Here is a 19636-nt window from a genome sequence, read left to right as displayed (position 1 = left end):
TCCCCGCGGAGAGTGTGTACCAGGCCCCGGGGAGAGGGCAGGAGGCTGGGCCGGAATCCCCCGTCGCCCCCGGGTCTTCCTGGCCGCCGGCGGGGCCTGTGCGCCGCGCGGTTCGCCGCTCGGGAGAGGGGCGGGGGAAGGCGAGCGGGACGGACGGACGGACGGACGGGGCCGGGCTGCACCTCGGGACAGCACGGGGCGGGAAGGCCCCGGAGAGAGCTAAGCTGGGCGGCGGAGGAGGCGGCCACCTCGGCGGCGCATCCCGGGAAGAGTCGGGACCTCCCCACCGCCCTCCTCCTCGTCCCACCGTTAGCGGCTCCTCGTCCCGCGGAGAGTGGAGCTGCCGGTGCCGCTCCGGCTGGGACCTGCTGGCCGACACCTTCGGAACGCCGGGCTGCGGGGACGGCGCTGGAGCTGCCCGCCTGGAGCGGAGGAGGGGGAAGGAACGCTTGCCTGCGCGGAGCGGCGGGTGCTGAGCGCCCGTCCCGGCGGCCCGGGAGCCACCCGGGGAAGGTAAGTGCCTTCTCGTCGAGTCTTTGCTGCGTTTGGAGGCGAGGGGCGGGGGAGGGCAAGAAACAATCGGTGAGTGTCTCCCTTCCAGCAGTCCGGGGAGGGGGCACCCGAGTCCAGAGGGCCGGGCTGGCATCTTTATCTGCTGGATTTTAATCCCCATCAGATCCGGAATTGAAGAGATGCTCAAACGGAGGCGCGCGTGTCGCTTCCCGGCACAAAGGGGCACGTCCCCCCGGCCGAGCGAGGCTCCGCTCGCTGGCTCGGCGCCGCTCGCCTTGTGCTCCGGCTGGGCTGCGCTCCCGCTGCTCGCCGGCTCCAGCCCCGCCGCGGCGGGGTCCCGCCAAGTGCCGCCGCTCCGCGCCGGCGTCCGGGAGAGCCGGGGCTGGTGGCCGCGGCCGCGGGTGGGACGGAGGGAGTCGCGCCGCGGGGAGTGAGCGCTCTGCCCACCGGAACGGGACCCGGGGGCAGAGCTGGGACGCCGAGCCGAGCAGGGTGACCTCCCTATCACCCGCCAGCCTCCCCTGCAAGCCTCCAGTCCGGGAAGCGCTCCTTTGGGAAGGCTTCTGCTATTACCTCCTATCCGAGAACTGTGTCATTTAGATCGTTAATCCCTGCGCACCGGGGGATGGGGGGAAAATAGCAACTTGCGTCCCTGTGGAGGTGACGTGAAGTTTGATAATTCCTTATGTAACACTCTTTGGAGAGATTCCTAGTTTTTCTGCTGTGCCCAGTTTTAGTAAGCAAGTGGTTTTTCCTCTTGGTAGAGCATCAGACAAGCGATTTTTGTGTTTTCACCTGTGTACAGTGTTTTATGCTCTGTTCAACTTGGAATAGGGGTGCTGTTACGCAGCAGATAAAGCCTACTTCTTTCTAACATGGAATTTTAAATGAAAATTAGCCAGCTGAGGTATCTGAACAGTTGTTAGAAGGTCTTACCTTTCTCTGTATGCATTTCACATAGTGCTCTTAAAATTACTACAGGAAACATTTTCACAGCACTGATTATCATGTATGTGTTCTGGAAGGTATGGATGCCAGGATGGAAATGGCAATAAATCAAATGTCTTTTAAACATTGTTAGCTTCTCTTTAGACCGTATCAGTGCTGGAAGTGCTGGAAAGAATGGAAAGCAGCAGGCTAAACCAAGTGCTGTGTTAAAACCAGACCTGGCATTTGCCAACAGGTCATAATATTTTATTTAATGATATCTTCTGGATACAGATTAATTCTCTGTGTACAAACTATTTTTTAAACTTGTTCAGAAATAGAAGCAGCAGGAAATTTGATAAATGGGTTGAAAGGTTGCCTGGCTTCCATAAGGGATTATGTCTTCTACTGGGGAAAAAGCCTCAAATGAAAATAAAAAGCTAGCCTCACACACGAAAAGACAGAGTAGTGATTTGCCACATCTCTTCAGACTCCAGCTGCAAAGATATGCTAGGGGGACTGGTTTGGGTGGGTTCTTCTCCTCGTTCAGTGGTGAAAATGCACAGACTATTGGGATAAGACCTATGAAATGTTCTTTTTTTTTCTAACCTTGTGGAGCTCCATCATTATACTGTAAGCTTAGAGGAGAAATCATGTAGATGCTCAGGTGATGAGTTAAGGGCAGGGGGATCTTCTAACGAAGTCATTCTGCTCCCTGCTGCAAAGGGGATAGGTTGTCAGAGGTTAGTTTACTTATAAGAACAGGACAAGCTAACAAAAAAAACCTTACCCCGAAAGTCTTCGCTGTGTTTCAGTTTTTTTAAATGGAGAAATGTGGAACAGGTACCCCTAAAGTTCTTGAAAACTGGAAATTGCTGGTAGATATTCCAAGTCTGAAATGTGAAATTCTTACTGCTTAGGTGTCCTGTGACGGCCCTTGATCAGAAAGGCTGCAAGTCATGTAAGAGCCGCAGTAACTGCAGAGTCTCTGATGGATAATTGGATTGGTAGGTTGGTTTTGAATTTTTTTTTTTTGGTCTTTTAATTTCCTGCTGTAGTAGCTGGTGCCTTTTCTCCATCCTGTTGATGTTTCATTCTCATGATTTTTGGGTTATGCTGTGTGTGGCATTTTTCGTGTTCAAAGTATATACCCCCTTCTCAGTTGCTGGTAGGGAAAGCATAGCTTGGAGGTATTTGAATGACAGTATGGAGCAAGATACTTTTCTTTTTTTTTAACATCTGAAATATATGTGACAACTTCTTTTCTTTGTTGTTTAGATGACATGAGAAGACTGTAAGTTTTCTCAGGTCTGGAGAAATATGCATTGGTTTTCTTTAAAGGAGCACTGAAAATAGTATTACTTATATCTTGAATTCTCTGTGCCAGCTATTCAATCTGCAGAAATTCCAGAGTACAGTCCTCAGAAAGCCAAAGTGCAGAGCAGTGATGAATGACTGCATGTCTGGTGGAAACATTAAAATCTGTCAAAGGCTTGATCTGAAATTTCAGCATGTAGAACTTTATTATTAGTAAAAGTAATATTCCTTCTGAATTAATTATTCTAGAAAACTGTAAAATTAGGCATCTCCCAAGTGCACTTAACTCACTGAACTGAAGTGTTTTTAAAAACAATGATTTTGAACTCATAAGACTACTTTCTGCTCAAATGTGTGGCTTTTGTTTGTACCTGGGATAAGCAATCAGTTGTTAATAGACCCTTACTGGAATACTCTCCTCTGTCATCCTTTGTCTGATTATTTTTTTTTATGTGGCCTTATAAGAGCAATCTTAAAAAACAAACACAGACACAAAGCCAACAAAAACCAAGCCTTTTTTTTTTTTTTTGCCTGATGTTTATAAAGGCTAATAATTGGTAAAATTCATAATCTGACTACAAAGCCTTTGCACTGCATGCTAAACTCTAACTGTATGCAAACTCCGTTGGTGTTGCTGGGAGTGTTTGTCTAGATCCAGAACAGCAATTATTATTTTTTTTTAAAAAGTATGTTTATCCTTATTTCCTGTCTTGTATGAAAGCATATGTTAATGAGCTCTTGTCAGCTTTGAAGGCTTTTCATCATCTGCATTAGAATAAATTAATAAAATGTCTGTTTTAAGAACATGAGATTTCTGGTGTATCTTCTTTTCCTGTAACTTGTCTGTGCTGATAACATTAAGATTTGTGTGATAAGAGAACATAATGGCCAATGTAAGTTTGCGTTCTTCATGAGTTTGTCTCCATTATCTTCAGAGTTGGCTCTGTTGGTTATTTGCCTAATGCTGTGGCTAAAGAACTTTCTCAGAAGTGGTTTTGTGCAAGCAAACGTGCACGCAATGTCCATTGCACTATTTTTGCTCTGTTGGGTTTGCCTCATCTTCCTTTTTGTAGTGAATGCTAGCTTTAAAAAACAACCATTGTTCATTAATTCTGGCCTTAAAAACAGCCATTGTTCATTATCCCACACTTGGCACAATTTAAGAGCTGGAGAGTCAGAACTACCTCAAGGAGATATTTTTACTTTTCTCCTTTTTTTTTTTTTTTTTTTTTTTTTCCCTTTTCATTGGATCTAATTTTTCTCTTCCTTATGATGCATCCACCTGAAGATAAAGGTTAAGAGATGAGGGCTGTACCTTGTAAGGATTCATGATTCTTCTGGTGTCACTTGGCTTAGTATTTGAAGGTCTGTCTTGTCTTGTCAAAGCTTGTTCAATGCATGGCTGTAGGAAGGGAGCAGCAGATAAGAAATTCTATTTTATTTGGAAGTTGGTGGCTCAAAAATCAAGGAGAAAATTGCTAGAAAGGATTATCCTGGCCTTGGCACTGGCTTTGAAGAAATCTGCCAAGGCTGGAATCCTTGTTTAAGTGCCATGTGTGTCAGAATTAGAAGCAAACTGTGTAAAATAGTTCCATTACTCATTCTAAATTGCAGATCAGACCAGGTCTGATAATGTTTACGGAAGTATCCACAGCACCTTCTTTCTGGGATATAGCTACTGTTTCCACAACAGCAGAGTTAACTGGGTAGAAGCTACATTTAAAATTGTCAAGAAGAACCCTAGCAATGTTCAGCCAGTGCTATAGCAAAAAGTCATGGTCTGGTCATGTAGCCCAGGTGGTGGAAGAAGCTAGAAATCTCAGCTGATGAAAGCAGAATGCAGTCTTCCTCACTAACCCCTATGTAAGATAGGTATGCCTGAAAATAACAAAAAGAAACAGATTGTTTATTAAGGCTGGAGTTCCCTGTCCTCATGCTTCTGGTCTCTTGACTAATGGGTGCTAGAAGATAGATGCCATCACCACACTATTCTTCTTCCATGCATTACTGTGTATTGATGAGTCATTTCTGTTACTCCACGTCTATACCGATTTTTATCCTCAGGAAATAGTTGCACATGATGACCCAGACTGTGTGCTGGCTGAGAGGCAGCGTGTCAAGGGTCACATTGAGGAGCAGTGGTTTGCTTTACTAGGAATCTATTACAGTTATAGAAATCGTAGCTATTTTGATCTGCTGTTGTTTGGTCAAACTGCAAATAGCAGTGGTAACACCGGAACCAGAGCTTCCTTAAATAAGGACAACACCCATATCAGTTTAAACCTGCTTTCACTCACCTGCACTGAGAGATACAAGAAAACTTGTGTTCAGAAATAAAATGAAATAATAACTTTTTAAAGCGACCTTCTGCTTCCTTCACAAGAAGTTTTCTGCTGATTAGAAGTTCCAGGGAAGTTGAGTTGTCACTTTGAGTTGCATCTCTCAATAGTTCCTCTAAAGTTTATCCCAGAATGTAATATTAATATGCAGAGGTTCATCATTTCACTTCTACCATTAGCTTTTAGGTTTTGTCTGCTGCTAGGCATTTGGCAGCTAAGACTTAGGACTAGGAGAAAACTAGAAATTGTTACTGAGAAATCTTCATTTAAATGCAGAGGAGAATGAAGGATTTTGTTTTAGCGGGACACAAGAGGAAGAGGAGAGAAAGGGCAGAGAAATGAAGGAATTGTAGAAATTATTTATTTAAATATGAAACTCTGCTTACAGTTTCTAGATGGACTTGGGAATGAATTTAATTTGTCTGTTTGGAGAAATGAGTATTTCTCAATGTGGAATATAAAGTGTCACTGAATGATGAAATGGGGGGAGCAAGAAGAATTGAGAACTATTCAAATGAGGTGATGTTTTCAGTTGATATTTAGGCTTCTCAACCCAGCTTCTTCTTTTCTCCCTCTTTCTGAGTCCCCTGCTGTGCCCCTGAACCTCAGTACTAAATTCTCTTGGTGATTGTTTTCCCTTCTGTCTTCAGTTAATGCTGCTGCTAATCAGTACTGCAAGTGAAATTTTATGTTCAAAAATTACTGGACTTCAGTGTATGGATCTGCTTAATTCAATATTTTTCATGCTGAAGGTGCTAGAGAGGTATATGCTACTGGATAAAAATAAGAAATGAAAACCAATTATTCTAGCATTATTAAATACCCAAATATATGTTCTTTAGCTCATGTTGTTCTTAAGAATATTAGCTTTCATTGTTTTGTTAACAGAAGGGATGTATGAGGCTTCCTGGTATTTTTATGTAAAATGAACTGACATTAACCTTGAGGCTCTTCAAGCAGCAGTTAAATTCCATATTTCTGTAGTCTCATCATTTTTCAATCCTAAGACTAGTTCTAGAGTGTGTGCCTCAGATTTAAACCTGTAGGTTTTCATTCATGTAAGAAAAATTTTCAAAGATAAAATATTGGCTGGCATGCTTGGGAATTCTTAAATGAGATAAAGTTGGTTCCTACTGCTTTAAAAGGGTGCAATTGTCTGTATTTTTTGATTCCTCAATATTGAGCATATTGTACAATTAGATGCTGTTTTATCAAAGTAGAGAACTGGAGCATTGAAGAATGAGGTCCCTGTAAAGGTGGACATTTTTTGTTGCTATTATTGGAATATGTTATAACTCATGTCCTTGATCTTGATCTTCCAGAACTCTTTAATATCAACGACATTTATGAGAAATCTGTTCCTCTTCAGTGACTATTCCAAGTAGTAGAAATCAGTAGGTGATGATGTTGTGAACAGTTTTTAGTACTAGGAGAGCTGCCTGTTGATATTAACTTCCACAAAGCAAAAATGATCAGTTTAGGAAATGGCAGAAACTTTTAGTTTGCAATGTCTTCCTCATTGAGATTCATGTTGTCAAAATGGGGGTGCTACAAATGAAGAAAGAAGGGAAAATACCAGCACTGATACTGAGTGTATTGGGACATAGGACATGGTAGTGGCAAAGCCAAATCATTTGGTGATGGGCAGGTACCTTGAGAAAGAAGCAATTTGTATGGGAATAAAACTCACATCCTTCCATAGTTGCTCTCAGACATCAGGTGTGAAGAAGGGAGTATAGCCACAGTGGCTTAAGTTTCTACCTTTCCTTCCAAACATTGCACTCTGCCTGCCATTTCTCTTGTTCCCACTATAATGCTGCTGCAGCTTAAAGGCTGCCAGATTAAAATAGCAGCTTCTAGCAAACTTCTGGGGTCATTCTGACTTACAGTGTTTAGGTTAGCCATGTAGATCCTTCGTTGTTGGAACACCTCTTTTCCACGTGAAGGCACTGCTTTGGGAATGATTCCTCCACAGCCAAGATCAGGATGCTTTCCAGCTGGTTCAGACAGTGGAGAACTGTGCACAGTGATGTCTTGCAATATGGTTATCAGCTTTGGAATTTACATCTGTACTGTTGCTATCCAGAGTCTTGCCCCTTGCTTTTGCATGCTGTGCTGGGGAAGTTGGACTTAAAATCTCAACTTGTTCACACTACCGGTTCCACTACTATCATGCCACTACTCTCAGCCTGGCACCTGAGTTATATTGAACTGCATCAAATACTAAAAGCATCTGAGGTGCTGTTTAGTAAGCTTAAATCTTGATTTATATGATTGTTACAATGTGAATAACTGTGCACAGTTGGTGAATGGGTTGAGAAGAAAGATGTTCCTAACATTTTTTCTTTATTAAGATGAGCAAAAATAGTAATATTGTGCCACTAGTATGTAAGGAGTGGAATCTGATGACAGTATTTTTCATATGCAGAATACCTTTACCAATTTCCTAGTCTTAGACATGTTGTGGAAATAAATCAGTAGGTTCCTGAATGCTTTACAGAGCTCTTAGAGTGAGGAAAATGACAGTGTAGAAAGATAAACCCATTCTGTGACAACAAACTGATGCCGTGCAGATGAAGTGATTTGAGCAAAGTTTCCCAAGTGGTTAATCAAAAAGCAAAGAGCAGAACTCTGGTTTCCTGAAAGAGTCACTGTCCTGTGCCTTAAGCAGGTGAAAATGCCACTGTCTTTGGCAAGAACTATTGCTTAATATGGTTGTGCCTTAGATGATAAAACCAAGTCCCTAATGATACTTGGCATATAATAATTATATTGTGTAAATATTCAGAATATATGTGCATCCTAAAACAAACAAGCAAAAGTTAATTGACAAATGGATAAATGACAAAATAAACAGATCATAGTGAAATTTACAAATACTCTTTGTTGATTTAGAGGCAGTGCTGTGACCAGGGGAAGAAAGGAGTGTGTTTTACTCCTTGAAAATAGAAAATAATGCAACACTTAAAGAAGGAAATAGAAAAATGCTTGAAGGAGTAAATGAATATATCTTGGTATTTAAAGGTTGTAGGTTATTGTTCGTTAAATACATGGAGTTTGTCTATGGTCAGGTGGTGCTAACAACCTAGAGAATGTAACTGGAAAATGCCACTGCCATTTAGAAGAAAAGATGCCATAAATGAACAGTAAGGAGGCCAGAGTATCCACTGAATTATTGACACATGTTAACTGGATTAAAAATGTGGCACTTTTATTGATTGCATCATTTTATATCAGTTTTGACCCATGATGAGTAGGGGCAGACACAGAATTTGTCTGAACAGAAAGCTACTGCCATGTTGCTGGGCAAATTTGTTAAGGGTGCAGGGGTGGAGAGAATGAGAGGAACAACACTGAGGTAAATCCATGTTTGCCAGGTGTCTGAAGGTGATGCAGTTTGATAGAGAACAAATTTTTCAGACATCCTAAAGGATGTCTGAAATCCTAAGATCTGAGATCCTAAGGTCTTCAAGTTTTTCATAGTGAGTTTCTTCTTCCCTTTCTGTTCTCAGTCTAAAAAATGCTGTATTACACATCAGCAGTAAAGATTTCTGGACCTGAGCTTAGTATCAAAAATTCTTTGAAATAATTAATTTTACAGCATATTTTATTTTAAGTGTTTGGGTTTTGTTCCTCAGTTTCATCTGTCCTGCAATTGGACCCTGATATGTTAAGGAAGGCGTTATGTTTTGTTTATGGTAAGATTTTTTTCTTTTCCTTTTGTCCTAACCTTAAAGTATGAAGTTGCTGTATATGAAAGTAATATGATCTGAGAAAAGATCTTGACATTCTGGTTGAAGTAGTGGAATTGTGAATGTAATACAGAAAGCAGTTATTTATTCATTTTATTAAAATGCCTGGAGGCTCTGGTTGAGACAGGGCTCACTGCATGCTGGGCGAAGCACAAGTACACTCAGTGTACCTGAAGGGTGCTTTATGGTCAGGAAGGCTGGTCTAAACCAGCAGCAAAACACTGGTTTGTGGCTGGAAGTTTTCTGAAACAGCAGTGCCTTAGAAGAGTCAGGTGATGGTTGAGGTTGGAAGGGACTGCTGAAGGTCGTCTGCTCCATCGCCCTTGCTCAAGCCACCTAGAGCCAGGTGCCTAGGACTAAATCCAGATGGCTTTTGAGTATCTTCAAGGATGAAGACTCCACAACCTCTCTAGGCAACCTGTGCCAGGGCTCAGTTACCCTTACAGTAAAAAGTGTTTCCTGATGTTCAGGGGGACTTTCCTGTGTGTTTCAGTTTGTGCATGTTGCTTTTCCTGTCACTGAACACTACTGAGAAGGATCTGGCTCTACCATCTTTATACCCTCCCTTCAGATATTACTCTTGTCATTCCTCACTAGTTTTAGCTCCAGGTGGGCTCTGGCTTTCCTGACTGCATTTCTTCATGCTCAGGCAGCGTCTCTGTACTCCTTCCAGTCTACCTGTTCCTGCTTTCTCCTTTTGTATACTTTCTTTTTGTATTTGATTTTTGCCAGGACCTCCTTTTTCATCTCTATAGGCCTTCTGGTATTTTTGTGTGACCCCCTTTGAGATGAATGTTTCTTGAGTTTGGAGGAGGTAATCCTTGAGTATCAAGCAGTTTTCTCTGACCCCTGTTTCCCTCCAGGGCCCTATCCCATGGGACTGTTTTCATGCAGGTTCCCAAAGAGACTGAAGTCTGTTATCCTGAATGCCAGGACTGTGATCTTGTTTATTTGCCCTTCTCCCTCCTATTGGTCTTGTGAATGCGACCAGGTCACTGTAACTTAAGGCTGTCTGTGATCTTCATGTCCCCAAGGAGCCCTTCTTTTTTAGTAATTATGAGGTCCAGCACAGAATGTCCCACTGTTGCTTCCTTTATCACTTGGGTCAGGAATTTGTCAGTGCTCTCTGGGAGTGCTCTGGATGCTTCTCCCTGGGTTGTCCTTCCTGCCCATACCACAGTGGTTTAAGTCCTCCCTGACAAGGACCGGGGCCTGTGAATATGAGGTTGCTGCTCCCTGTCTGTGCTGCTCCACTTGATTTCCTGGCCAGGTATGCTGTAGCAGATGCTCACTCACTACAGTGTCACCCGTGCTGGTCTGCTCTCTAATCTGTGCCCATAAGCTCTCACTTAGCTCATCATCCATGCCCAGACAAAGCTCCATGCATTCTGATGCCTCTCTCATGAAAGGTGTCTCCACCTCCAAGTCCTTCTGACATGCTCATCCCAAAGAGCCTGTATGCCTCCTTTGCAGCACTCTACTCATGCAAGCCATTGCAACGTGTCTCCATTCATCCCAGCAAGATCATAACCGTGAAACTGCACACAAATCTTGAATTCTTCGTGTTTACAATATTGATGTTTATTCATGCAAAAAATAAATTCCACGACGGAGGGAAGCAATTCAGATAAAAGCACTGTTTTTTGCCAATATAACTGTGACTAGTGTGGCAGCTTCTGCTAGCCAAGTGACATCAATCAGCAGTCAGTCTTCACACCATCAACCAATATAGCTGGAGTGTCAGAAATTCCCAACTCAAGAAAGCACTCCTGCCCAAAAGAGCTTAGAAAACAGAAGAGTGCGCTGAAGTGTTTGAAAACTGATAGTTTGTACTTTCTGCTTTTTAAAATTTCTTTTTAGGCTGTCCTTTTAATCTCAGTAATTTGGCATTTGAGTAATGCTTGCTTATTTGTTGGTGGCTTTGTTTGTTAAAATGCCTTTGGAAAAAATACAGTTTGTATTCCTGTGTTGGGATCTACCGAAAGCAGCAACATGGGACAGTTCTGAAAAAATCACTGTAGTTCTGGAACGCAACTGATTTTTCTCTGTTAGGTTGCATTTTTTTTTAAATTGGGGTGGTATTTTAAGTATATTTTTATATTTTATTTGAAAGTGATAAAATAAAACATTACAGTAGTATTTAATACCATTTTTGTACTATCTAAACAAAAACCTTTAGCAGGATTGAGACAGATCCCACTGCACCTGCCATGTGATGGTAGTTTATGAAGATGAAATGTATCTAACATGGCAGGAACTGAGTCATTCATCACAGATAGCAAAAAATATAAGTATCCTTGTGTTTTTTGTGTCTCTTTCTTTACCTGTATTCACCATGCATCTCTGAGTTTGTGATACAACTATTTTGATCACCAAGAACTCGTATTTGGTCTGTTTGAGTCAGGTATGGGGATCATTTTTAGGACTTGGTGTCTTTGATTAATCAGAACAAAGTGGAATTTCTGGTGAAGTTTTAGTGGATTGAGCACTGGTTTTGCAGCAGGTCAGAGATAACACTATTAAGACAGAGAAGCATTTTCAGGATCTGTTTGTAATATTGATTTCTTTCTTTCTAGTGAGAAATAGCCCCAATTGTTCAGGTTGTCTCAGATCCATTTTAAAATCCTCATTACTTTTAGCCAAGGAAATTGTTACATGATACTCTAGCATGTTTTCAGTTAGATAGTCCTGTCAAATGCTAACCTGGAAGCCAACTTCCATGCTTTTTCTGCTGACTGGAGTTTTTATGTGGGTTGACTGAGGTAACCCTGTGCAAATTCCCACTAGTAATCAAACCTGCTGAACTAGGCTGAGCAATGGGAGGACGTGAAACCTGTGCTTCTTGCTCCTAGTTAGCTTCTGTTCCTTTCTCAGTATCAAGTTCAAGCTCCTAATTTTTCAAAGCCCTTCTCAAAACCTGAGTGGCAATGTTTCTGCCAGGTTCACAGGGCTTCAAGCTGGGCCCTTAATGAACTGGACATTAAATACTGAAGTGAAAAACTTGGCCGTTCTCGCTTTACTTTCTCTATGATCTGTCTTCCTGAAATCAGTGCTGCTAATAGTGAAGTGAGTGAGGTACTAACAGTACAGATGAAGACCTGTCAGAGTCCTGCTCTGAGTTAGCTCACTATCCATCAGCTACCAGTGTTTTCTGTGGGGGAATACTGGCATGCATATTGTGATGTTTTGGGATGGCATGGAGTTCTCCAAAGAGATCCCAACATTGATCTACATTAGTAGTGTTTGACATCCCACATGACTATGAATGTAGCAGATAATGCTTTGTGATGCATCTTTTTGCATAAGACTTTCCTATTAGAGGTGGCTAAAGAGCCACACAGCACCCTAGAAAAAGAAAATGGAATTCAGAAGAGCATGCAATGAGCAAACTTTAACAAATTACATTTTTGTATCTACCGTCTTGACTCTACTGTGGCTTTGGAAAGGCAGTAATGGAAGCTGCAAAGGAAAAACACTGTTCTTAATAAGAATATAAAAGCTTTTTGAATGGTGGTATAGAATAAAATAGATGTTGCAGGTTTTATTTGAGAAGAGCAACAGGAATTTCAGTGGAAAAAGTATTAGAATTGAAATTAAACCAGGTCTACCAGAATCTCTCAATATTCAGTAGTGCAGTGTTTCTTTGTTGTTATAGTACTGCAGAACCTGTTTTAATGCATCACTACAATGGAAATTAAACCACAGCTTACAAAATTAAAGCATCATCCATCCATCCATTTTGCTACCAACTTCTGCATCCTCTCTTCTTGCTTCCTTTTACTGAAACAATGGTTCTTTTATGTCTTGGCATGTTAATATTTGCAAAATGTTTTTGAAAGCTGAAATGCACAAGAAAGGTGCTAAGTATTCTTGCTTTCATTTGGAACTAACTTTCATTCAAGATGTTCTTGCCATGGCTTATACTTTGTGTGAAAACTGGAGGGGATGAAGTGATCTTAAAAATTTTGGGCTTATGGATAGGAGAGCTTTTGCTCTAATTCTGTTGCTCAGGAGTATCTTTTTGATGCAGGCAAAGATCTGTATTCTAGAAGCTGCTTTGCTAAGGGCTGGCATAGGAGTGTATCTGAGATTGTTACATCAGAATGCAGAATGGGATGTGCTTGGTGCATTTAATTCATGTCTCTGAGCATCACTGGATGTCCAAGGTGCTGTTTTACTTGGTAGGGTTTTTTCTTTTCTCTCCCTGCATGTCTGTAGCTAACAGACCGAAGTTTTGGATTCATAGGTATTTATTTCTTTAAAAAAACCTGAATATTCAAATAAAGTAGAGATTCTCTAACCAGACTTGGCACAGTTACCGTAAAATTTGTTGCCATTGTGAAACTACAGATGGGAGGAAGAAGTTCTGCAGAAACCAAATTAGAACACTTGACATGTCTAACTGTTTGTCCCATGTTTATATTTAATATATTAATCTGAAAATCAGTGAATGCTCCGGATCTATTAGGATTATCTTCCTTTGAGGTGAAAATGAGTATGAAATATTACATAGTCAAAATTCTCATCTGCAAGGTCATTAACTCCTATGAAATTATTTAGGATAAATGGTGATCTGTAGGCAATTTTCAACGTTCTTCTTAATTGGCTAGGAAATGCAGACTCACCTATGTTATTTTTATCTGCATGTGCATCTTAAACATTCAGGGGTTGACAAACTGAAACAACTGATTTTAAACAAAGTATAAACTGAAACAGGTCTAATTTCTGTAAATACAACTTAGGAAATTGTATTAGGCATATTGACAAGCCATTCAGGCTTGCTCCAACTATGTAGGAATGTAACAGCATGATGTCTGTCAATTTGAATTTTGGAACAGGACTTGAATACATGATCCTGAAAAGTTGCAAGAAGTGTTTTCTTTGGCCCTGAGTGGTATTCATTACCTCTTGCCTTCAGTAGTTGTCTTTATTCAAGCGTGTTGTGGTTTAGAAATGGTATTCCCCAATTAAGTGTTCTCACTGAAACACTCCGAACGATGTGGTGCTTGTTCACTTTGCCTTTTCCTTCCCCCATCTGGCAGGCTGGGGAGGAGAATTGGAGGCACAAAAGATAAAGGTCACAGATTGAGAAACGAACCATTTACTGTTTCTTATTTTCTTATTTCCTTGCTGTTTACGAAACAGCAAGGAAATAAGAAAATGAACAGTAATAGCGACAATCCTAATGATAGAGAGTCCGAGGAAGAGGTGAATGTACCGAGCTGTTCCCTCTGCCACGCTATAGTACCCTGGGAAGAACCCCTTCCTTCATCCCCAGAAAATGACCTGAGGTGGTACAGAATAACCTCCAGGTCCCAGCCATGCCCCTTCTGGCTACTGCAAAAATTAACCCTGTTCTGGCTGGAACCAGGACAAGATGGATATTTACTTACCAAAGGAAGGTGGGTGGATTGCTTCACAGGACAAATGAAAGGCTTAGATGGCATTATATCTCCATGTCTTTTATGGGAAATTTCATGTCATAAGAAGCATATTTCCTCCTGTACAAATGTGAAATTGTGTTGTAAATGAAATCTCTTAATTACTGCTCAGCTTTGCTAAGCTTTTCACTTTAGTCAGCAATTGCCTTGCTGAAAAGTACCATAATTTTGAAGCAGAAATTTAGGACTGAAGATTTCCAACCAATTCTATTTTCCTCACCATTAAGAGAATGGTGGCTTAGCAGTCAGGAAGAAGAGCATTCTGGTTTTGTAAATAGTATTCAAGTTTTCTCTTATTAGTAGATTAGAACAGCATGCTCATATTTCTCCTACACCTCCTGACTAGCGCTCTCACTTCTGGTTTTGCTTTTAGGTTTTAGACCCCACCTTTCACTATACTGCTTCATGTTTTTACTGATCAAATTTTGATCCACGTTTTGGATCAAATGTGTGTATGTGTCTCTAGGAAAGAGCGCTTGCCTTGAGACCAAAAGTTTGCAGTTTCTTACTGGGGGGAAAAATGGTTGATAGTAAGATAGGTTTTTGGATTGCTTTTATTTCTGTATTCTGAAAAGTATTCTTAGAAATTGAGAAGTGTATGTGTCTGTAGTGATGTTTGTAATTCTAACAGGGGTGAGGTGGCATGATGACCCATATAAGATTTGTGGGCTTCTTGGTGAAATCTTTTAATTGTCCACTTAGGGTTGCACAGTGTTGATTTCTCATTGTATCTGGAGTCCAGGTTAAAATCTGAACTTGTACGCTGTATAATTTGAGCATATTTTCTTAACTCAAGTCTTCATTTTGACTTGGACTGTGGTAAGTTTACACGCTGCAGTCTGTAATGAATATTATTAATATCGTTAATGAAAGTGGTGGTCTTCTTTGGGAGTTGATGACTCCTTTGTTGCGTCCCCAAATGTATGTACAGTTGATTGCTGTACTTGCCTGTTTACTCTGATTTAGCCACTTGTTTTCCTTAATGGTACCTTTGGGTTTTGTGAGAACCTTTTGAACAAGCATAGTTTCTTGCACAGGTATTTGCACTATGGTGAGCACAACAAGAACCATGGGTCTTCCGTGGTGCCTGGCAACCACAGTCCATGGTGCCGAGCATAGTGCTCCGTAATTGAAGCATACACAGTTGGACAGGACTGGCAGAGCTCATTAAAAACAGACTCTTACATTAAGTTTACTGTGTGTACCTTTTAAAGCTTACCCTACACTCTCCCTTAACATGGGAGAGGGTTTTTCTGTTTGCCATTCATAACTATAGGGAACTCAAGCCTTCAGATAGCAAGTGTAGTAACAGCTACAATATAAAAATAAAGGTGGCGGTACTAAAAGCAAAGAGGGACGATGCAGAAACCATTCTGTAATCCTCTGAGATAATGACCTTAAGCCACACATCCTTGTGATTTATGCACTTGTTTTATTTGTTGTCTTGGACAGAAAGCTTTGTCACTGAAGAGATTTGATAATAGCCTGTTCCGTATGATTGTAGTCTCTTGTATTCATGTAATAAAATGTAATTTTGGACCATTTATGGGTTTAGTCATCCTTGCTGTATGCATTTCACCTCTGATTTCACTTTCAATAGCTTAGATCAAGCTGGATAAGGACTTTCTGCTCACTTAGCTCTGTTCCATGGTGGTACTACATAGACATGTCTTCCATTTTGTGCTTTGAAATATTGTAACTTGAGTAAGATACACGTACACTGTACCTGCGGTGTGTGTTATGTGTAGTTGGCATATGTGAATATAGGTTGGTAAAACTTGCAACTTTGTGTACTTTTTACAAATATTGCCACCAGTAAAGGCCTATATTAGGAGAAGCAGTCTTAAGCAGAAGAAAAATTGCAAAAAATTTCTTTACTTTCCAATTTCACTGCAGCCACAGTTTTATGGTAGTAAATGTTGCAGTACTAGAATCTATAAAGGATGGAAGTGAGTTCCAGATCTTGAGGGACCCAGCTTATTCCAAGAGACATGCTCTCGAGTAGCTGAGGAGAATGTATGTGGAAGAAAGGTTATATTCTGGAGCAGGGAAGAAGGAGATTGAGAAATTGCTAATCTGTATTGCTGTTTTTGAGGTGGAAAATCTATTTGAGAGGAATTTTTCTGGGAAGGAATTTATGCTGGAAAGAAGTACAAATGGCGCTTTTAACTTGCTTTTTCTCTGACTGTGCATCTTCTCACTGCATTAAAACATTGCCTTTGTTTTTAATCCATAACCTTGTGATGAAAAAGGTTGTTCTAGTGCTAGTCTTTTATGTCCTCTAAACTGAGTTGACTTCCCTGCTGTGACTTCAATAATGCATCACTTCCTAAGTTCAGAGGATTTGATGTGTTTAGGGTGAATTTGTGACTTCTTGTTAGATGGTTAAAAGGAAAATAGCTATAATGGATTGGATGCAAAGCTGCTTCCCCAGCTTCTCTCCCATCCCGCCCACTAACATGCAGAAGCATCTGTCTCTCATCTCCTCTTTGCCTTGTGCTATGTGCGAGTGCGTTTTGACAAACATTTCATGAACAGAGATCTTTGAAAAACCTCTGAGACAAACCAACAGTGGTGAGAAAGGCAAGTAGTTCTGTCTTACTAGATAGCTCCTTGTGCAATAGAGGGTGATGCTATGGCAAATAAAAATATTTTTGTAGTAAATGTTACTACAGCATATGAACCTGTCTTCTCTAGCTCTACTGAAATACAGCATCTCTCCATTTATAACTGTTACTTAAAACTTGAAAAACAATGCAGGGGATTTTGGCTGATATTCCTCATATAAGTTAGAAGATGCTTTTTATGTCATTTCATGAATGTGTATTCTGTCTTTTGAATTATCTGAATGCCATGTAAAAGAGGACATTTTCCAGTTGAAGATTATGACTGTGTTGTGCTTTATTTTTAAAATGTCACACTTTTTGTGTTTGCAGATAGAAATGATGACTGAAATATTTTCTGTATCTTGAAGAAAGATTGATGATGGGCAGAAACTCATAGTAATTTAAGAGTAGTTTTCTAAATGTGTAGGATACATGTATTGCTTTATTATTTGGAACACGTGTGTGGTGCTTTCAACTTGGGAGCATAAAGGTGTGTAAACCCCTACTTTTAATTTTTTTATGTGAACTTGCTGCAGTGATTTTGCTTGTTACTTACTCCAGTGGTATAAGGAGGTTTTTTAGATAACACATCTGGAAAGAGTGAAATAACATGTTCTGAAAACACCCCCAAATCTTTTGCAAGTAATGCTACAGTTTCCAGCATAGATGAGTAAAACAGTAAGAGAATGGCAGCAGTGTAAAACCAAATACTTTTTCTTGTTCTTCAATGCGTGTCCCTCTGCACTGATATGCCAGAAGTATGTTATTACTGTACTTGTATTTCGAATCAATTTTTTGCTTGCCTGTACTGTTGCACCTTGAGTTGGAAAGAGGTATTAAGTAAATTCAATCCCACTTAAAAAACAACCAAACAAAAGGAAATTGAGAACAATAAAACTCATCCTTTTTCAGGTACCTGAGAGATTTATATATTGTGAATACTTTGTCAGCTTCTTGTGGAGGTTCTCTCTGCATCAGAACAACCCGTTCAGTGTGTTCCAATCAGAACAGACAGTAGAGCTTCTGGCCACAGAACTCCAGTGGAACCAAAAGTGGTCCAACTAGACAGCTGAGCTACTCAGAACCTGAGCATTCATGTACCTGGCTAGGAGATGTCACTTTCAAATTTAAAGGAATTGGTGTACAAATCCATCCAAACCCCCTGTAACTGGATGAAATACCTCTGCCTTGCTTCGCTGACAGGCTTATGAGATTCTTTAGGGTACAGGTGATTTCTGTAAGAAGAAATCTTGTCATCGTACCAAAGCCTAGGGAGAGCATTTTGTGGCCTTTTCTAAAATGATGTAGTTGTAGTTTTGTTTAGTTGACTTCATACTTCTGTATAAAAAGAAGGTTGTCTGAAGGTTTGACAACATACATATGATTCGACTTTGTTTGAGGAGAAGAGACAGGTAGGCTTCCTCATTTATTTAGGATTTTTATTCTTTGTATATGCACTTCACTGTTGTGTTGCTGTAAGATGCTTTTTGCTTTTATTAATTTATTTTGACACAGGTTTTATATTCAGTTTTATTTCAATTTTATCCAGTTCTGGTTTTCTGCTTCTACAGTTGTAATATTGAAGCTGACTGTTGTCCAGGATCTATTTCCCTTTCTATTGTCCATCTTTTAAAACAACAGCATGACAGTAAATTGTGTAGTGTTTTGTTTTCCCCCTAGGGGTGGTTGCAGAGATTAGCAGGACAATCAAATAGTAGGGGAAAGCATCTGGAAGGTAAGACTTTCCAGATGGATATCCTGTTGAGATATAATAGGGGACATGATTGGTATTTTTGTTTTGTTTTGTTGTTTAGGAGTGTAGGGTGTAAAAATTTTGCTCTGCATTTCTTAGTCTTTTCATTTTTCCTTTTTTTCTTTTTTTTTTCTTTTTTTCTATTCCCCCCCTCCCCCCCCCGCCCATAATGAGATGTTTGCTAATGCCAGAGAAATCAATCTGATTATCTGGCCTGATGATTCAGACTGTAGAATTCCAACAGCTATTCCTGTCTACAGGAATTTAAGAGTCCATAAATAAAGATTAAGCTATATCTAATGCTGAGATTTTCATCTTTATTTTTTAGATTTTGAGTCGGAGAAGGTCCCACATTTTATAGTTTGATCACTGATGGCTTTGTCTTTTAATATCAGTTGTGTTTCCTGTTTTTTTCCCAAGGTATTTCTGTAGGAAGCCAATTGATCAGTGTTGGCTAAAAGCACAGACCATTCAGAAAACAATGTACAGATGCCCAACTGACCTAGAGAAAATATTTAAAGAGCATGAATCAGATCAAAAACTATGGAAGCTCAAAAGATTGGAGGGATAGCTATACTTGTACTGAGGTTAGTAGTAGCAAATACTGAATGGCACAAATGATCTCTGTTTTTCAAAGAAGCTTAAGAATATGGTAGCACATTTTATTAGTAGTTCTTTGAATAAAGTAGGTCAGCTGGAATAAGAAAAGACTTCACATTTCTCAACAAAACAAAAGGTAACTATATCCAACAGATATTGGGAGAATGGGAGCCAGCTAAAAGTTTCAAATTAACTTCCCTAGCAAGATTAAATGCTGTACGCTACGTGAAATTCCTCTTCCCCACCACCCTTCTAAAATTCCTTTTTTCTTTCTGGCTGGCCCAAGACTTAATATTACCAGTAAAAGAACATTATCATCCCACATGATGACTTAAAATTGAAGGAAAAGCACAGTTAATGTTTCAGTACGAGTTCTTAAAATCCCTTT

At 40.3% G+C, this 19636-nt stretch overlaps 1 protein-coding gene across 2 annotated transcripts in view; it reads left to right on the top strand.

Annotated features, from left to right (window-relative positions):
* Positions 1-426: 426 nt before the first annotated feature.
* The window catches only part of LARGE1 (LARGE xylosyl- and glucuronyltransferase 1), a 274450-nt gene continuing 255240 nt past the window's right edge, over positions 427-19636 (top strand). The window contains exons 1-2 of one of the 2 annotated variants that reach the window (XM_032105182.1): positions 427-513; positions 2361-2447. The gene's annotated coding sequence lies outside the window, so the exon portion shown is untranslated. The remainder of the gene's footprint in view (positions 514-2360; positions 2448-19636) is intronic. The other variant, XM_032105181.1, reaches the window with a different exon arrangement.

The sequence above is a fragment of the Corvus moneduloides genome, chromosome 4 (assembly GCF_009650955.1).
Source record: "Corvus moneduloides isolate bCorMon1 chromosome 4, bCorMon1.pri, whole genome shotgun sequence".
Taxonomy (NCBI): domain Eukaryota; kingdom Metazoa; phylum Chordata; class Aves; order Passeriformes; family Corvidae; genus Corvus; species Corvus moneduloides.
The sequence above is the reverse complement of the archived record's forward strand: the minus strand, read 5'-3'. Positions and strand labels throughout refer to the sequence as shown.